At 36.2% G+C, this 7,129-nt stretch overlaps 1 non-coding gene across 1 annotated transcript; it reads left to right on the top strand.

Moving 5' to 3' along the window:
* Positions 1 to 279: 279 nt before the first annotated feature.
* LOC124083827 (small nucleolar RNA SNORA21) lies at positions 280 to 416 on the top strand. Its single transcript, XR_006848930.1, has one exon. It is a non-coding gene; the product is annotated as a small nucleolar RNA SNORA21 (small nucleolar RNA).
* Positions 417 to 7,129: the final 6,713 nt, after the last annotated feature.

Genomic DNA, 7,129 nt, shown 5'->3' with positions numbered 1-7,129 from the left:
TGGAAGAAAAGAAAACGTGCCATCTGAAAATACTTTGGGGAATCTCTGAAAGGTAGTAAAGGGGACAGAATCGTAACTCTGGAGTTTCAAAACTGAAAAAAGCCTCAGTGTAAAACAAATGCAGGAGGCTACATGCAGCTCAGGAAGTTCTGGAATTGGCAGACAAAATGACAGGAAAGGGTCTGAAGGCAGCTTTGAAATGCTAAGTTGATTGGCCCAAGAGAGACATTGGCACCAAAATCATTTCTAGACCCCAGGCACAGGCAAATCTGAACCAACTCCCCTTTAAAAGCACTCAATGTACTTTCTTACTAGTGACCCATTGAGTAGTCAAGAAAGGGCAGAGTGCAAACACCACTTTTGGATGAAATGGCAGCAGGCTATGTTGTTTTGCTTCAATTGATGGTATGATGAGGTAGAAAAGTAAACAACAACCAGCTACCGAATGTGGAAAAATTTGTAAACTATTCCCATGACAAAGGATTGGTATCCAGTACACATGACAAACCTCAAAAAACTTAATAACAAATAACCCAATTTAAGAATGGAAGGATATGAGTAGACACTTCTTAAAAGACAGTCAACAAATTGATGAAAAAAATTCTCAACTTCATTAGCCATCAAGGAAATGCAAATCAGAACCACAATAAAATATCATGTCACCCAAATTAGAATGGCTATTATCAAAAAGATGAAAAATAACAAGTGCTGATGAGGATGTGGAGAAAAAGGGCGCTCTTACACACCATTGATAGGAATTTGAATTAGTACAGCCACTATGGAGAACAATATAGAGATTCCTTAAGAAACCAAAAACAGAAGTACCATATGATCCAGGAATCCCACTTCTGTGTATCTGTCCAAAAGCAATGATATCAGCATATCAAATAGACATCTGCATGTCCATGTTTTCTGGTGCACTATTCACAATAGTTAAGATATGGAATCAACCCATTAAAAAGTGAAAAGATAAACTGTGGTTTATCCATGATGAAATATTATTCACTCAGAAAAAAATATATCATTTGCAGCAAATGGACAGAACTTGAAGACATTATACTAAGTAAAATAAGTCAGATACAGAAAGAAGGATGCCATACGTTCTCTCTCATATGTGGATTTTTAAAAAATTGATTGGATTATATGATAGTAAATTACAACAGCCTGGGAAGAGCAGAGGAGGTTGGGAAAAGGGTATTATTATGTTTGGATCTTGAATGTTCCCCAAAATCTCATGCATTGAAGGTTTGGTCCCCAATGCAACTGTACTCAGAGGGGGAGATTTTAGGAGGTTATTGGATCATGAAGGTTATGACCTCATAAAAGGATTAATCTATTTATGGATTCATAGCTTCATAGACTTTAGGGGAGGAGCTTTACTATAAAAGAAGTCCTCTCTTTGTTTTCTGGTTGTCTTGACGCAAGCAGCTTGCTCCACCCTGTGCCCCCTACCATGATGTCTACCTTATCACAGGCCCAAAGTGATGAGGCCAAACAACCATAGACTATGTTCAGTTTAGCTATGAGCTATTCCCCTAAAGTTCATGTGTAAGATAATGAAAGAATTTTCAGAGGTGAAATGATTAGGTTATAAGAGCCTGAACCTAATCAGTGGATTAATCCAGTGATAGGAATTAAGTGGGTGGTAACTGTAGGCAAGTAGGGATTTTTTTGGAAGAAGTAGGACACTGAGGGCGTGCATTTGTGGTTTACATTTTGTTCTTGGTGAGTGGAGCTCTCCATCTCTCTGCTTTCTTGTTGAGTATCCTAAGCTGTTTTCCTCTGATAAACCTTCTACCATGATGTTCTACCTCACCTCAGGCCAAGAGCTATGGGGTCAGTCAACCACAGATGGAACCTCTGAAACGAGGAGCCAAAATAAACTTTTCATCCTTCAAGTTGTTCTTGTCGAGTCTTTTGGTTACACCAATGAAAAACTAACTAAAATAGACTGTAACCTCTGGAACTATGAGAAAACTAAATCTATCCTCCTTTTAGGTTGTTTTTTTTTAGTTATTTTGTCACAGCAACAGAAAGCTAATGAACACAGGTATCCAAACACAATTAGGCTGAAGTAATAAGTTCTAGGGCTCTATAGGACAGCAGGGAGACTAGAGTTCACAGTAACCTAACATGTATTTTATGAACAATTAAAAAACAGTAGGCAAAATCTCCAATTACAAAGCAATGATAAGGAAATGGAAATATTAGTTATCCTTAACTAATCAACATGTATTGAACCCATCATACTGTACATGTTAATATGAACAATTATTACATGTTCATCAATTACATGTTAGAAGAATGTTAAACAAGATGAAAATGTTAACTACTCTGATTTGATTTTATATAACAAATATATATATATATATAAACATAACATATATATTAATATATAACATTAAAACTGTTTATATATATATATATATATATATATATATATATATATATATATATATATACACATATATCCTAAGAGGAACAGGTAGCCACCTTACATAACACCTCTCACCAGAGAGCGCACTCCAGCTCTCCAATAGTCTCTGGAGGTGAACTACAATTACCACAATCAGCATCCTCAAGCAGGTGGCAAGGACAAATAGGAGCAAACAAAAATTACCAAACATTTGAATAAGAACAAAACCAAAAATGATACCAAGTCCAACCAACTGAACAACTAACATCTGAAAAAACAAAATTAATACAATAATCCAGGGGGAAGCCCTTCAAAGTAAAATTTATAATTAGTTACCATGGAATGTGTTTGTAAATATAGAGCCTTTAAAGGAATGATTAAGGCAAAATGAATCCATTTGGGTGGGTCTTAATTGAATCTGACTAAAGATTAAGACAAGAGGAGCCCAGACATGTGCACATAGAGGGAAAAATCATGTGAAGAGGCAGCACAAGAATGAGCCTCTCCAAGCCAGGAAGAGAGGCCTGAGAGGAAATCGGTCCTGCTAGCACCTTTATCTTGGATTTCCAGCCTCTAGAACTGTGAGGACATAAATAGTTGTTGATTAAGACACCCAGTTTGTGATATTTTATACACACACACACACACACACACACACACACATTACATACCTTAAAAACATTAACAATAAAATGTTAAACATTTGTTGTTAACATTTTAATGTATATAAGAATCATTTTAATTTTAACATTAAAACTGTTAACATTTTCATCTCCTTTAACATTCTTCTAAAATTTTTTTCATGAACATGTAAGAGTTGTACATATTTATGGGTATGGTGTGATAGTATAATATATATATAATATGTGTTGATTACAAATGTGTATACATACAGATTTTATTCAGGGCTGCAAATCAAATCCAAGACTTCACATGTGCCAGGCAAACACTCTACCACTAAGTTATACCCCCAGCCCTGAAATTTAGTTATTTTTTAAAAAGTTATATAAATAGAATGAATTAACTAAGAATGAATTGAAGAACTAGAGGATCAAGTACTTCTCCCAGAATGCTATGCAAAAAGTAAGACAGAGAACATGAAGGGAGAGAGAAAAGACATGAGGGGCAGATTCACGAGTTTTAGCATCTATCTGGTTTAGGGTGAGAAGAGATAATAGAAAAGAAGTAAAGACCATAAAAGGCATTGAGGAAAATTCCATAGAGCTGAAAAACACATGGATAATTCAATGTCAAGCAAAGTGAATAAAAGAACCACAGCAAAACATATCCACGTGAAATTTTTTATATCCAATGACAAAGAAAATCCTCAACACTTCCAGGGAGGAAGGGTGGGAGGCTAATCTAATGAGCCAGAATTAGTTGAATATCTATAATCATGACATTGGGTGCTAGAATATGTGGAGGTACCATATTCATGATTCTAAGGAAAAATTAACATTCAGCGTAGAATCCTATTCCAGCCAAACTTCAAAAACAAAATAAAGATACTTTCAGATATCAAGGAGGCAGAAAGCTTATTGATTCACCTTTTCTGAAATAATTTCTCAAGTGTATCTCCAAAACAATCAGAAATAAAATACAGTGAAAATAAAGGTCATAGAAAGCAAAGGAAAAAGTGGCTATATCAAGTTATTAGTGTGGGGTTTTTTTTTTAATTTAACAATTATTTATGACCAAAATCACACATGATCTCATCATGGTAGCTACAGGGTTAGGAAAGAGAACAAAATAGGAGCATATTTCTCTGGTGGGGATAATGTTTAGATACTTATTGAAAAACATAAGCTTAAGTATTCATTTGTGAGAAATGTATACCTATGAGAATCATTAAGCAAGGGATGAAGGGTAACTGCAAGAAGTAGTTGTTAATAGATGTCTGGCGGAGTAAAGAAAGTGGGCTCTGGAAGTAGCTGGGAGCAATGAGCTATCCTGGCCACTTGTGCTGGAAGACAGGCCAGTAACCAAAAGCACAGAAAGGGCTCCAACCCCGGCTCCCCATTTACAATGTGATTTTATTCATGGCACTAACCTTGGAGTGATGGTTCGTCCATTGCTGAAACTAACATGAACTTGTAAAATCGCTGTGCAAATACATAGACTAAGATAAGCCTTTTAGCATAAGGCAACCAACCCTCACACACACACACACACACACACACACACACACATATGCCAGTCACTTTTCGTGTTTGTATTCCTTCCCTCCTTTGACAATATTCTATTTAGGAATTTTCAGTCATCTAAGCTCTGGGACACGGGTAGGAAGAAGGTAACATGATAGGCTTACTGAAATTGAATCCCATTATGTTTTAGCAGGAACTTAAAAGGAGCTTCATCACAGTCCAGAGATCTCCATGTAAAGCTCTGTTGATATCACTGGTCTCTGTTACATGGATACAAAAAGCTGTTGTCATTTTCACATGCTGCTGAAACCAGGTAGGGTCCCTCATACAAGGACAGGACTACAGAGAAAGGCATTAGGATTCATTTCTTAACATCCAAAATATGTACTTGCTGATTTAAATGTTGCTTTTGGGTATGCTGAACTACCATCTGTATTTGTTGTTTTGTTTTAAATGTTCCTCCTTACATGTCCCTTCTTTACCATTTCCAAGCCTAAGTACTGTGGGTTATCTGCAATCAGTCATTAATGTTTTAGTTACCCTCAGTTAGTGAATACTTGAAGAAATTGGGAATTCTTGAAGCTCTGGTAGTCGCTCAAGAAAAAGCCAACAAATAATAGGGTATAGAAAAGCCTCAAGTAAAACTAGATGGGTATTGTTGGGTACCCATGACATAAGGATACACAAAGTCTTTTGTGTTGCAGAGTCAAAATGTGTCATCTAAACTCAATAACAACCATCTTAATCTTTTTAGCTAAAAAAAAAGGGGGGGTGGGTGCCTGGTCATTTAAACCTACGTCATTTGTGTATTTAAAAATCTTTATTTTTAAGACTTTTCATTTTTTGATTCAAGATAGATCAAAGTCACATACGTGGAAAAAGTCACTTAACTTAAATACATGAGAATATTTAGGCAATTTTTTTACTTATTAAATTTCTAGTTAGTGGGGAGGATTTATGAAATAGTTCCTTTAGCATTCCACCTTTGTTTTCAAAAGACTTCTTTTTAAAATCATTTCAGATTCATGGCTTAATACATACATCACACTTAAGACATGTTATTTTTACAAATGAATTCTTAATTTGCCTTAAAAATATCATCCTGGCTTTTAATTTATTACAAGATCTGAATTCAGTGGTATAACATGGGAAGTTAAGACTGCGGGTTTACTTGTCATAGATGATGACATATATGTACCTTTTTAAAATCATCACATATTAGCCTTTTACCTCATTTTTATAAAAAGTTAAATGTGCAAGAACATTTCCAGATCTCATTTCATGAGATCCAAGTGCTTTAAAGCATGTAGCTTTTGTTTTGTTTTGTTTGTTTTCTGATACTGGGGAACCCAGGGCCTCACACACCCTAGGCAAGCACTCTAAAACTGAGCTATCCCCATTTTCATTTCTTGTCTTTCTTCTTTTGAGGATCTTGTTAAGTTGCTGAGGCTGACTTCCTAACTTTCCTAGTTATGATCCTCTTGCCTCAGTCTCCCAAGTAGCTGAGATTATAGGTGTGCACCACCACACCCACCCAAACTTCTAATTTCTGGCACTTTTTTTTGGGGGGGGGATGTTTACCTTAATAGGTTTTCTTTGTCTCATAAAAATGTGAGGATACTAAAGTGCAGGGAACCTGAAGCAGTCCTATATGTTTTGTTTGACCTCATGCATGAGGTTTAGGGTTAGTAAAGTGGCTTCCCCAACACGTCACATCAGAGGTTGGATTCCGAACGTGGCCCATTTGCCCCAGGTCATTTCCTTGTAGTTATAATATCAAACCTCTTAAAGAGGATAGTTAAACACAAGCAGTTACTGCCTGGAATTTGATTTTGTCTGAGTTGGAACTCTTTCAGTTGTTCATTTTTTTATCTGGAGATTTTTCCTAACCCTCCATCCCACCCACCAGTATCACACCTCAACCCCCATCCATTTGTTTCATTGATACCTTCTAAAACCTATTCTAACATCTAGCCTTATGTTGTACTGCAGTCAGAGGGAATACCGGGGCTCTGGAATCACAACCTGAAGTCTTTTTTTTTTTTTTTTTTGGTGGTGGTGCTGGGGTTTGAACCCAGGGCCTTGTGCATGCAAGTCAAGCATTCTACCAACTGAGCTATATCCCCAGCCCATAACCTTAAGTCTTAATCAGGCAAGATTCTTGAGTTATCTGAGCTTGTCTCCTCATCTATAGCATAAACTTGGTGATCTTGAAATGTTTCAAAGAGTTGACCTATGTGAAAGAAATCAGTTCATAATAGATGCTCAATAAATACTAGTCTCTCTTTCCTAGTTTGAAGAATTTGGAAGAAAGAATAACAATGTTTGTGAGTATAAATTCATAACACTTGACCACCACAAACATTTATCTTAACAATCTAAGGGAAAGTTTAATGCAGAGTACCAAAGAAAAGAGCCTAAAATGTTTGTCTGGAAAAAAATCACTAAAATTCTCTGCCAAGTTTCCAAAGTCTCAGAAAGCCCAAGAATACTCCCCAAGAATTTCCACTGCTCCTACCCCAATCTCTTATGAATGATATGGCCAATATTCTGATATTTGTTTACTACT

This window comes from Marmota monax, unplaced genomic scaffold (assembly GCF_021218885.2).
Source record: "Marmota monax isolate L192 unplaced genomic scaffold, Marmota_monax_Labrador192_F-V1.1 WCK01_AAM20220418_F8-fsc00016, whole genome shotgun sequence".
NCBI lineage: Eukaryota > Metazoa > Chordata > Mammalia > Rodentia > Sciuridae > Marmota > Marmota monax.
Note: the sequence above shows the minus strand (reverse complement) of the source record. Positions and strands in the feature narration are given on the sequence as shown.